A 13,605-nucleotide genomic window follows, 5' to 3' on the forward strand; every position below is an offset into this window, starting at 1 on the left:
ATTAAATTTCTCTAAACTTCTTGGCTCTGTACAAGTATCTATAAATTTATGGTTTTGAGAGGATTTCTTAATACATGGAGTAATTGCTACTTACCATAGAATGGACTGCACTTGTCTTTTGTAATAGTTTCAAAAATATATGACATGCATTAGGGTAGAATGACATGCTGAGCATTGAAAAAGTCAAGTGGTGTGCCTGCTATGGCTCAGGAATCTTCATTGCTTTCAATTGCCAATTATGCCTCTAGGAAAGAGCAAGAATTGACGAAGAGGACATTGAAATCACAAAAGGATCATCTGTGAACAGCACTGATGCAGTCTCACAGTATCATTAATATATTTGAACACAAGAGTGAAGTCACAGCAGTCAAGTATCTAAGACATCATTTCAAGAAAAAGGAATACAAAATGACAGCTGAACAAAGGGAAGAATACATGCGAAATGTGATTAAAGTGTTTTGGTGAAAGTATTGTCCAGTGGGACACCGACACAACTACAGTGGTTACAAGATATTTTAGCTACTCAGCCTGAGGACATGTCAGTGCATGGCCCTAAAGTTCCCTCTACTGCACTAGCCTTATAATTGTATTGATTTGATTACCTTATTTATAAGGTGTGCACCTAATTAATAATGGAGTTCATTTTAAACTTAACTTAATGAGCTTACACTTTTTCAGAAAGAAGTGACAGAAGACAATGTTACCTGCAAAGTAGGAATATTTGAGGAAGTAATTAGCTGGTATCAGTATTTGCTGCCAAGGTTTCAGGAATATTTGAGAAAGGGAATAGGGAAAAAAACAATTGTACGCCATAAGGTAACCCTAAAATAAGCATAAATTTGTTAGGAATCCACATACAGTACATCTGATCTTTAGAAGCTTCATATTGCAAGGGCAGTAATTTTTCAAGAACATGAACTCTTTAACAGCACTTACCCACAAGTTTCTTAAAAGTTATGTGTCACTTTGCAATGGGGATCCCTTTCATTAAGGAACCCGGAAGCACTGGCTGCTACTCTGTTGAGCGTGAACAAGTGTTACAACACTCTATTTATAGATGAGTTCGGAGTAAGAAATGTTTCAAATGAAGCCCTAGACAAGAATCCAATGTGTTTTAAGATGCACGCAGCACCTTTGTCTTTCTAAAAGCTGGAGGAAATTAGTAGCATTAAATAATTATAGGTGGTTTCTGAAATAACAAAACCACCAGTCCTCATATGGAGAAACCAAGAACTTCAAGGCAGCTCCCACCTGAGCTCCCATCTGAGCTGATTTACAGGAGTTCCCCATGACGAGAAAGACATCGAGACCCTGAAGCATGTCCAAACAAAGGAATCTAAGCTGTGAAAGGTTTGGGAAACAAGTCTTATGAGGAGTGGCTGAGGAACTGGAATTGATCAGTCTAGAGAAGAGGAGGCACAGGGGAGATGTTGTTGTCCTCTACAACAACCTGAAAGGAGGTTGCGGCGAGGTGGGTGTTGGCCTCTTCCCCCAGGTAAAGGTGATAGAATGAGAGGGAATTGCCTCAAGTTTGTGATAGGGAAGGTTCAGGCTGCATTTAGGGAAAATTTCAGAAAGAGTGGTGAGGCTCTGGATTAGGCTGCCTGGGGAAGTGGTGGAGTCATTGTTCCTGGAGATGTTCAAGAAGTGTGTAGATGTGGCACTAAGTGACATTATTTAATGGGCAATATTGGTGATAGGTGGACAGCTGGACAAGATGATCATCAGTCTTTTCCAGCCTGTATGATACCATGACCTGCCTTGCATTTTGTTGGAGATGTTTGTTCTCTTCCATCTTAGCCTTGTCCTGGGCTTATGTTGATTGTCAGCCAGTTCCTTTTCTTCATTTGATAGGATGTTTTTGCCCAGTATCCACAATGTTGTTGTGTAACGCATGCATCTACAATATTGAGTACATGCAGAACATAGAAAGGTCAAGCAATTAGAAGGTGCATTTAATAAGAGGAAGAAACAACATCATTTGTGTTTAAGACATCATGTCATCATATTTAAAACAGAACCAAGCTAAAATACCAGTCTGAGTCATACCACAGACCTGATTTCTCTGCTTAACCTTCACTCTGTATTACTTCCACTGTTTTTTTTTTTTCGTTTGTTTTTGTTTGCTTTTTTTTTTTTTTAATTGGTTCTTTTAACACATACTTTAATAACAGCAGCAATGGTGACTGGGTTACCTTCATAGAAAAAAGCTGTGAACATTGCACAAACAAATTTCAACAGAAACAAAAATTTGGTTCATCTATTAAAAAAAATCATAAGTTAAAACTGGAATTTATAATCCAGTTATTTGTCAGGTTGAGTACACTGAGCACTGTAAGCTCACTTTCAAATGAGTTTTTTCCCAACTGCGTTAAAAACGAAAGTGGAATAAGAGAGTAGCACTGTAAATTCCAACCCCAGCTCACTGCACAGTAACTTTCCTGCACAGAGAAACCTAAAAATCACGGGCTTGTGATTATAACCTACAAGTCTAGTTGCTAAACAATGAAGTTCTGGATCTTTTACCTGGACAAGCGATACCAAGTGGAAAAAGATTCCGTTTGAACAGTGCAAATGCAAAGAATGAAACAGAGAGGGATATTCACTGAATTGGATCATGGGAGGTCTTCTGTTATCCCAGGGAACATAAGTTGGCTCCCATTCTACTTCTTAATTTGTCTTCAAATTTTAATAAATGCTTGCTGTATAAAAAAAGTATTTTGCCCAGTAGTGATTTTTCCTAGATTTTCCTTTAAAGTTTCTTTATGTAAGACCTAGAGCTCAGGATCCCAAAGCAGAGAAAGAAAAAAAAAAAAAAAAAAAAAAAAGAGAGAGAAAAAGAAAAAGAAGGAAATATTTACAATAAAACGATCTTTCGTTTTCACTTGGGGACGGTCTAATCTTAAAAACAGAAATGAGATACAAGATATTCTGGCACTAACAACCTGAGCTCAGTAACTGTCTTACATGGTATTTCCAGGATTTCTAAGATTTCCCATGAATTATTCATCGTGAGGTTTAAAAAATGCAGTTCCTTTCTATTTTTTTTTAAGCACCTGAGAGTGAAAGAACCTAGAGTTAAAATTAACAGGAAGAAATTCTTAAAATTCTTTGTCCAGTTTCAAATATCTATACAGTATATCTTCCACATGTATAAAATATGGTATATATAGAAGATATTCAAAGATACATAGAAGGTTTACAAAGGGTAAGGAAGACCCCATGGATAGGAGATGCAAACCCAAATTATTTTATTTTGTATATATACATATATATATATATATATACATACACGTACATTTAAATACAGACACACTCTTTCTTCAAAGAGAAATATTACTGTTTTCTTGTAGGCTCCCATACTACAAAGATATTTCTGGGAGATGGTGGGTGCTGTAAAGACACAAATATATTTTGGATTGTTTGCAGCTAGTGGTTTCTCTACTCATTCAGGAGTTAATGGACAGAATGCTCAGGTGGACAAACTAATGAATTTGCTGGACTGTCACGCAGTGGTGTGGCTCTAATGACATTTGCATGAGCTTTCAGAGCCTTCACAATGGTGGAGGATTAGGAACAGGTTTCAGTGAACTATGGAACTTCCTTTGCAGGAGTAGAGGTACAGAGCAAGGTACAGAATGAAAGGTACTGAAGCAGGACATGGAGCTGGAAGGTGTGGTTGAGGTGGAGGCAGGCAGCTGAAGATAACTGCTGCTCTCAGATGCTGGATCTGTCTTTGTGGATTGGTATTGTACATGTAATAGGCTCCATTCCACTTTTTCTTTCTCATGCAGCACAAATTTTGTTCTTTTTTAATGTATTTTTGCCACTAGCTCATTACCATGTCATAAGGAACTCTGCTCAAACACTAATGGCAGTGTTGGAAAGACGGTCAAAAACAAGCCAGGGCCAGCATATAGACAATTGCTGTCTTTCTACATGAAGCACTATATGTTTCCAGCTCCTGTAAAAAGCACATTGTACATACCTCATATGAGAATTATACAGCAAATAATTCCAACTTCTTTACAAACATATCTGTATAACCACAAGTATAAATGCCAATACTTTTGTTTGAAGGCTTCCATCTCCATTTACCAGAGATTCCTGAGCCAAAAGGCTTTCTTTCCTTCAATAAACAAACAAACAAATAAAATCTTGATTTTGTTTGAGATGTCTACCTTTTGGTAAGATGACCCTTGATGTTTCATTTAATACCTTAATACAGAGCACCTACCACTGATTTTTAAGACAGTTCCATAGTATTTTATTTTTTCCCCAATCAGTTTTTATATACATTTCAGTTTATACCTATAAAGACTTACCAAGCAAAATCATCTTCAACATATTCTATAAAAGTTATATGTGTTACTGTTTTCACAGCATTTCATAAAAAGATATCATAACAGATGGAATTACCTTAGCTCAACTTATAATCAGAAGCAATATACATAGGAAAGCCGTAGTAGGTGTAGTGCAAGTGTATTGGCAAAGCACTGTTTAGTTACCCTTGGTTCAGCATCAATTAATACTATTAAAACGTAGAAATTTGAAAAGCTGCTAGTTGTTTTGGGGGTTTTGTATTTATTTAGCAGGATGCAGTACATGATGTCATTATGTTCACTAGAAGGAATTTTAGTCTAAAGTAAGGTGCCTACTTAATCTAGCCATGCTTTCATTTGTCTTGAAAATTGGCATAGGACTGTATCCCTTTTAACCACAAATACCAGTGATTCGGATATGACTGTTTGAGCAGTTTCCCATTGCATTTACCCAACTTTTTCACATGAGTCAAAAAAATCTTAATACTGAATTGTTCATTTATGAAATTATTTTCAGCAGAAAGTAAGGAAGATGGTCTGCTTTCCTATATTTTTATAGTTGTTTTAATAAATTTCTAAGTGCACAAGTCTCCCAAATTTCAGATGTTACAGACAGATAAATTCAGCTCAAAGCTTTCATGCAAGCACTTTATCAGAACAGAGAAAAATACTTCAATAACCCAGTAAGAGAAAAAAAAAAAAAACCAACAACAGTGGAATGACAAGTTAATTGCATCATGAAAATAAGCAAGGAGACATCTACACACCCATATTTCAAGCAGCACCTTCCAGTTTTTCTGGTCTAAATAGCACGTACTTTAAGGACTCACGAAAATGCTTTGGGCTAGTTTTTTACATACAAGTGTGGATTCTCTACTCGTTAAAGTTACAGCAGCTATAGATTTGGTTTGCTGTCTTTTCAGCTAACCAGCTGTCTTCAGTAATATCTTTGTCTAATATTCCTCTTTCGATATACGTTTGTTTTGTTTTTTTTTTTTAAACATCAAATTTCTCAGTTTCTGTAAAAGGAAAATAAATATTCATGAGATCCATCACAAATAATTTTGCTCTCCTTAGAAATCAGTAAGAATATCAAGTCTATTCTTTGCTGGTTTCACATTTCATGCATTAGAGAACGCCATGCTAACATCTTTTACAATAATCCAAAATGAGTCCTTTTTTCATAAGAACACATCCAGCTGAGCTATAATTACAGCGAAATGTGCTGTCATCTTTCCAAAGAATAGTAATTAGGGATATGAGTCTGGAAGTCTTGTATGCTTATGGAAATATTTTTTCCTTTACAGCTAATGATCATCCAAAGAGAAAAATCATTACAAGGAAAACGGCAAAGGGTGTGGATAGAGACTGTCATCAGCCTTGTGCACCAGTTCCAAAACTCAGTCTTCTTCCTTCTTAAGAGAAAACGTGAGGAAGAAAAAGTTAAATATATTCATGCCTCTTTGGGGAAGAAAATGAATTCATCTAATTTATCTCGTATTTTATTATTGGTATTATCGAAGGACAAATCATCCATGTTCCTCTCCATTTTTTGATTGAGAAAAACATCTCTGAATTAGACTATCCTTTTCACGTGGAGCAAATAAAGTCAAAGTTTTGTTACTTCCTTTGTAACAAAAGTAGCCATGTATCTGTCATAATAATTTAAATCAACGCCTAAGAGCCCTGGCATGTAAGTACCTATCTCTGGAACTAAAAATCATAAGAAACTTCCTTTTTCTCTAACTAGGTCATTTTTTAATACTTGTATGCTAGTGAGAACTAATTGCAAGAAGAATGAGAAAGATCCTCTGGTTTTATCACTATTCCACTGGAAAAGGAGACTACTGTCTAATTAAAATAAGAAAAAATATTTCCTTTTTTTAAAATACTTTGGCCAATTTTTATTTTATTATTATTATTATTTAGAATGAATAGAGATGAGAAATCAGTTTAAAGTGATTCTTCTTACAAGCATTTGTTTTTCTTCCTGAAAGCAATAATATAGTTCTGGCTTTGCATTTGTTAACCAATACAGTGCATGAAGAAAACCACAGGCATTTTAAGACACAAAGCAACACACATTTCCATCAACCTCACCATCATGAAGCAGGTTCTTACATATCCCTGTACTGCTTGCTTTGAAGAAACTCCAAAAGTGAGATGCCTGAAACTCATGATATAAGAATTCTGAAAATGATAGGACTCCACAGCAATACAATTTAAACAACAGCCCAGTAAAACTTTATAAAAAGATACAACACAAGATTAGAATAATAACGTGTCAAAGCATTATGCAAGATTTGTGAACACCTTACAGCTTGCATTAAGTTCTACAAGCAAGCTAATAACATGGCTCATGGTTTAATCCCATAACAATAAACAGTTATATATTTTTTTAACTGTTTGATGTCTAGCAAAGAAAACTAATTACAAGGGCATTCTACTGTATCTGTGTGCAATAGCAAACACTTTAAAAAAGCCTCATGCACAGAAAGAAGAGGTTCAGCCACATTTGAGAGAGGTGCTAAGTCTTTGCTATCTAAAATTCGTCATTTACCATGGTCAACAGAGCATTCCTGTAGAGCAGGTCCTACATTTATACCAAAATTCCATTTGCCTTTATCAAGACATCAAAGGACTTCCAATCTCAAAAAACACAGGGGCAGATCTGGATTTGACTGGTTTGAAAACAGAACTGGTTTGTCATTATGACAGTATTTAAAAAATTATAATATACTTTATGGACAAACACATCATATAATATATAATATATGTTATGCTAGGACAAGTACATACTTTACCAGTCTTTTCCAATACTGAATGAATGTTCAATTCCCAGTGCCATTTTCGCACCTTTGTATATGTAACAAAGCTGCAATAGACTTTCCACACTGAAAAACAGGTTTATTAAATCTTTTAATTTAGTAAATTCAACATATCCCTGAAATACTGCCTATGTACCTTACTAAAACATGTTCTTCACATAATTTTCCTGTACACTTTCAATCCCTAATTAACACTTCAGCAAAACTATGATGAAGTTAAGCATCAGTTACTTGGTTTAGATTCTTGTAATCTGCCAAATGTTAGATAATGTGCCCAAGTGTTGATCCATATAATCTTTCTTTGATTGTACTATGAAAAATCTGCATTTAAATCTGCATTCTGCTACTGTATTATCCTTCGAAAAAATATCTGTTATGACAACTTACCAGCAAATTACAAAATACACAAAATTTGGATATTCCTGGCATGTTAAGAACTTCATTTTCTGAAACACTCAGCTGACACTCTTTCAACTTTGTTTTTATAGATAACATTCAGAAATTCTTGAAGTAAATAAGCTTAAAGCGACTACACAGAAGATAAAAATAGCATTCTTCCTTACCAGACATTATTAACCTGAGTTTTCCTTCCCGCACTTTAGAAAAGAGAAACTTAAAGAGATGGAGCAGTCAATTTATTGATTATCAGCATGTAATGCTAATTAGATTGTAAACTAGAAACCAGAATCTAAATTTAACCTCTCTTTCTCTCTCTTTTTTTTTTTTTTTTTTTTTTAATGCAACACTGGAATTAAATGTGAATCTAAACAACTAGAATAAAAATTCTCTTTTTAAAAAAGCTGTGATACAATAATAAGTCCTGATTATAATCAGAAGAGAAAAAAATGTACCCTAGTAAGGCACATTGTCGAACCCTGTGGTGACTTCCCTGTCCACTATGACTACTATTCATTTAGACAGCAGAAGCTGAGAATGTTCATAACACAGAAAATGTTCAAGAAACCAACACAGAAATAAGCATTACAAGAAAAAAATACAAATAAAACCTTTCACTATTTCAAACGCTTATATTATTTTTCCAGTAGGTGTTATAGGTAAGTCATACACTGGTTGTTACCCGACTGCTATGTGTTTACTGAGCTGAGTTTACTTCAGCTGAATAGAAAAATATTGAATCTAATAGCTATTTAAATATAGTTCACCTTGTTTTACTGCCTCCATTCAAAATAGACAGTTGAAGAGTATTCCAGTATGGAGACAAATAACGTGTTCATGGAAGGGCCACAATAGGAAAAGAAATGCATGAAGTTGCAGGTAGTCAAACTCCCTGGAAGAAATTATGACTGGTTTGTGATTTCTTTTTCTTTTTTCTTTTTGTTTTGGAAATGAAATCTCTTCAACATACTGCAAGTCCACTTGGAATTCCAGAGCAAAATAATTTTTAAGCAAAATTACTATTCAGATAAGCATTACAATTATTGTCTGTCTACTGCAACATGTTATTTTGGGTTACTCAAGCAAAAGGTCATGATGGTAGTCAGAGTATACTAGAAAATTTTTTAATAAAAATCATAAATAAACTGGTGCAGACAACCTGGCTCTACAACTATTACATTGGATTAAGCCTCTGTCATTTAAACACAGCATGCATCAAACTACAATAGAGCTGAACTGAACCCATTATTCATTACAGTAAGAATACAATTGCTCCATTGGAAAGGACCTTCAAAGATTATCTAGTCCCACTATCTGACCACTTCAGGGCTAGCCAAAAGTTAAAGCACGTTATTGAGCACATTAACCAAATGCCTGAACACTGACAGGCATGGGGCAACAACCATCTCTCTAGGAAGCCCATTCCAGTGTTTGATCATCCCTACTGCAAAGAATTTTTTTCCTAACATAATCTCTCTTTTGATTAGTAGGGTTGTTTTCTCTCAAATGTATGTTTTAAAATTTTACACTGCATAGTCTAATTATTTTCAAATATAAAGCACTGACACCCACTTCTGAGTTTTACTAATCCGTAGTGAATCCTGTCACAAAACACTTTCTACCCCACTGAGTGGTGGGGCTGAAGAGGAGAATGTATCAGAACATTTGCAAAGAGAAAGCATTAAAGGCAGAGACTTGAAAGCATTTTTTTGAAAATTCTTTTGAAAAACACTATGTTTTTTTTCCCATCAAATTATTTCTAAATCTGTAATTATATTTCAGAGACTTCCAGTGGACTTGCTCCAGAAGGATTGGATTAGGCTGTTAATTATTAAGAAGTCACATTAACATACTGAGTTATATTTGAGACTTGGCATTTGCTAATATTACCATATTAACAGAGAAGCACTGCTGGAAGGTTAAGACTTGAAATCCTAATTAAATTCAATAGTCTGTTTTCCTAAGAAATGGTCCAGAGCTGTCTTGGTTGCTATTTAAAAATGTATAATGTTAACTTCAGAGATGTTCTTTTAATTTTCTGTGAACCAGACCACCCATAGTATTTTCAATCTATTCATCAGGGAATACGATCTACATTTCCCCTATTAATCCCCTTAATAATTGAGTCACATACTAATGAAAACTTGAAATACACAGGAAATTGATAGTTACAATATTTTTCCCTTTTTATTCACGGGGGTGATTATTTTCCTGATCTCGGGCAATTGAAAGAATGGATAATTAAACAATTTTCAAATATTGCTCTGATGAATTAATATATGAAACAAAAAAAGATATGAATATTGAAGAAGCATGTTATCATTATTGCTTAATAACAAGACCTGCATTATCTGTAGTGTATGAAATTCTATTTAATTGGTGATGAATTTATTTCTAAGTTTTAAATTGTCTAAAATCACACAGTGATAGTCACATAGTGATACATACACAGAGCCTATAAATTTATAAATTATTATTAATTTATGATTTATCATTACTTTACCTTAAAACAGTGCTGAACAACCTGGCAACCACTGGGATCCAAAAGCATCAAAAGGTAAGTGCGTTGTCTTAAAATTCTGTTTCTTACAGTTGTGTTTTAGAGAATTGACAGGGAGAGGGTACTTTTTTTTGCAATCTATAGATCAGCTTCTTTTAAATTTAAGTATTACCTTGATCTTCTGCATCTGAAGACCATGTTTCAAATATTTAAATGAACTACAGCTAACCAGACACCAGTCTTAGTGTTGAGGAACAGATAAATACAATTTTTTTTTCTGAGAGAACTGAGTTGTGGCACAGACTAAACTTCACTCATTGTTTTGTTTAAATTAAATCAACCATTTCATCTCATTGCAACAGGCACACTTATCTAATTGGAAATTATGTGAACCAACAGTCCTAATGCCTAAGTTTAAGTAATCACACCCAGACTAACTTCTGATTTGTGATATTTACGGCTTGAATTATACAAGAGAGATTTTGCAGAATCGTTATTATTATTGCTGTTCCATTTCTATAGGTAAACAGAAATTCAGAAATTAGTTAGATAACGCAATGCCATTGACAAACTAAAAATTCCCCAAAATTTGTCTTGCAAGATATAGCAAACTACAGTGGTAGAAAGCTCTGAGGAATCCATAAGGATGTTATAGTTCTGCTCAAGTATAAAACATGAATTAATTGGGAGTTATTCTCATGAATGTTATGTAAGGTTGGCCATGTGTAAAAGAAGCAAGAAGAGTTATTTCCATTATGAGAACTGCCTACATACTTACCAGTTGTACAGGCCCATTACTTTGTTTTTATGTTGATGTTTACTTCAGCACAACATGGGAAAGAGAAAGATGTTTCAACAAATATACCTTGGGATTGGAGTTCCAATTGTGGCATTCTGGATAGGTGAGAATATTATTTCATTTTCATTTTAAAATGTTTTTTCCAGGAGAACAAGCATATGAACTTCAATAGTAACCACTACGTTTGCCACAGACGTGCAGTTATATCAAAATGACTCACTCTGAGGTTGCATTCATATCTACTTTCTCTTAAGAACGGATATAAGGAATATATAAGGATTATATATATATAATATATATATAAGGAAGAAATAAAAACTCTCTGAAAAGAAATCAGTGTTTTTTTTCAGTCTGAAAAATACATTCCTTGCATCAATATACGTATTTATATAATTTATATGTTTATAATTAACTTACTGGACATCAATTGCTGATCCAAAGATTAACCATATGAACAAAAGGAGTGGCACATCAGTTTGTATCCATGGTATTTTAATGATAAAGATTAATACTTGGTTAGAAGGAAGGAAGTAATTTGCACAGCATGTTTATCATCTGAGGTCAAAACAGAATTAATCAGCAGCTGCTTATCTGTATGGTCTGCACTGAAAGAGTCCTAAAGTCTTCCTTAAATGCAGTAAAAATTCAAAAGAAGAATATTTTAAATTTATAGCTTTCTACATATAAAGCTAAAATTTGAGAACTCCCCAAAGGCAAGGCTCAAAGAAAAATATTTTATGTACTGCATAAAAATACATTAAAATAAGATATGTGTAATGACCTTATCCTTATTTTAATGTCTTATTAATTCCATCTTCACCAGCCCAAACTAATGCACAAACCTGTGTAAGGTACCAGAATACTGAGTACAATCATCCACTGATAGAGCAACATCATTATGAAGTGATGTGTCTTTAGTCATGGTCATGTAGTAGTCCAAATGAAGATTTTTAACTACAGATTGTTTCTTCATCACCTGACATTTTCTGTGCATTTCTGACTGCTGATGCGTAGAGAAGGAACTAAAATCAAAATCTTAGAAAATGATAAAATTGCTAGAGAGTACAATACAAAAGAAAGAGAAAATGACAAGGAGTTACTGGAGCAGGTCCAGAGGAGGGCAATGAAAATGATCGGAGGGCTAGAGCACCTCCTCTACACAGACAAGATGAGAAAGCTGTGGCTCTTCAGTTTGGAAAAGGCTCTGAGGAGACCTTAAAGTGGCCTTCCAGTACCTGAAGGGGGCCTATAGGAAAGCTGAGAAAGGATATTTTCTACAGGGAGGTAGCAACAGGATGAGGGGAAATGACTTTAAACTTGAAGACAGTAGATTTAGACTAAATATTAGACTAAATATTAGGGAGAAATTCTTTACTGTGAGGGTAGCGAGACACTGGAACAAGTTGCCCAGTGAGGTTGTCAGTTCCCCTCCCTGGATGCATTTGAGACCAGGCTGGATGTGACTTTGAGCAACCTGGTCTAGTGGGAGCTGCCCCTGCCTATAGCAGGGGGATTGGAGTTAGATGATCTTAAAGGTCCCTTCCAACCCAAACCATTCTATGATTCTGTGGTTCTATGAAAATTAGAATAAAAAGAAGGGAAATTAAAGAGGATGAATTAATAGACACAATAGGCAAGTGAAAAGTTGAAGGACAATGTTTTCACCCCAAACAACTGGCAGATGCTGTCGCTTAGTTCATCACTGCATATCTCTGGACGCTAATGGATAATGGTAGCCTTTAATTTTGTCAAGTTACTAGGAACATAACGTCTTTAGTATCCTATGTTTCTCTAAGGCTACAACAACCACAATGTTCTCATCTAACCTGGGAAAAGTACTTCCAAAACAAAGGATTGTAGATATTTCAGATCTTTATTTCACCCTTTTATGCATCAGTTCTTATACCTATCCACCTCGCCAAGCTTTTAGATTTTCACTTAGAAAGTTTCACCAAAAACTGTTCTCTCTCTACACATATCAGACCATTTCTCTTGCAAAAATGCAAGTCTGAAAATTCTACTATTTTTATATTGCAACTCCTGTTTCTCTTAGTTATTTGCATAGGTACCCATGCACAAATGGGAAAGATTGCTATGTCTAGCCTCAGACATTTAGCAGTCCATGGGTTTAAATGTACTTGCAAAACTGTAAAGCAGAACTTGTCTACAAATGTAAAACCAAGTGAGTCATCCTGTCACTATGACAGTGACAGGGTTACACCCTGTGAAGTGTCCTTCCCATTCAGTGTTGTTCTGCTCAGTGTAAGATGCGTTCTGCTGAATATGGCAGGGCTCTGTATAAGAGTATTTTTTACTCTTCCATTTTAACCATACCCTGGCAAGCAGAGACATACTGTTGCAGTGCTGAGAGGGACTGTGAAATACCAAACTGCAGAGTCCTTTCTGTAGAGACTCAGCCAAATCACCTTTTTTTTTTTTTTTTTTTTTTTTTATGGAGTAATCAAGGGATGAAATTAATACCTATGTCAAGAAATCCAGTTTATCGTGAAAAATGCCTAAGGAGTTTCCCACTCTTTTAGCTGCTTCCAAATCCATGATGCTGTCTCATACCCTACAATGCTATTATGTCCAAGGAGCTATACTCACCTGGATCAGTTCATTTACCCATGTACAGCATTACATTTAGAGCAACTTGTATGGCCCTAATTTGAAAGGCAGTGTACAAAGGCAGGAGGACAGTAACTCCTGAGGCCAGCACTGTCATTAAAGTTGCTGTATAATGAAACTACAGCCTAAGTA

Source organism: Centrocercus urophasianus, unplaced genomic scaffold (assembly GCF_019232065.1).
Source record: "Centrocercus urophasianus isolate 14NV4802_14NV808 unplaced genomic scaffold, USGS_Curo_1.0 seq_11, whole genome shotgun sequence".
NCBI classification, from domain to species: Eukaryota; Metazoa; Chordata; class Aves; order Galliformes; family Phasianidae; genus Centrocercus; species Centrocercus urophasianus.